Below are 623 nucleotides of genomic sequence, written 5' to 3'. Positions count from 1 at the left end.
GAGAGAGAGAGAGAGAGAGAGAGAGAGAGAGAGAGAGAGAGAGAGAGAGAGAGACTGTGTGTTTCCGCAACATCTGGCAATATATGTCAATATTAGTTTGTCAAGAGATATGACAGTACATCAAGTGTCAACAGCATCAATATATAGCCAATAAAATGTGGCTGAATGACGAGATGGACTAACCTCGACTATGAGCTTTCTCTATTTAGCTTTAATCCTTATTAAAAGATCCACCTTAAATTTATTAATGGTAAGATAGACACCAAAAGGTGAGGAGGACTGGAACAGAAAAATCTCGAGATCTGTCCAAAAGTTGATCGATTATACATCGATATATACCAAATGAGAAGGCGATTGAATGAAGAGATGGACTAACCGCAAGTACGAGCGTTCGGTTTTAGATTTAATACTTACTAAAACAACATCTAAAATTAATAGTGGAAAGAGAAGGAAAAGGATCTAAAACCAATAGATGTATTGGTGAGGAGTAGTACAAAAGGAAAGCCCATAGTCGGTCCAAAATTTTATAATTAAGTTACATAATTAGTCGAAGACCCTGTACTATCGGTCCCATGTTGACAGTCTTCACCAAAAACACAATACAAATAGTAGTAAGCTATATC

Source organism: Triticum dicoccoides, chromosome 7B, assembly GCF_002162155.2.
Source record: "Triticum dicoccoides isolate Atlit2015 ecotype Zavitan chromosome 7B, WEW_v2.0, whole genome shotgun sequence".
NCBI classification, from domain to species: domain Eukaryota; kingdom Viridiplantae; phylum Streptophyta; class Magnoliopsida; order Poales; family Poaceae; genus Triticum; species Triticum dicoccoides.
The sequence above is the reverse complement of the archived record's forward strand: the minus strand, read 5'-3'. Positions refer to the sequence as shown.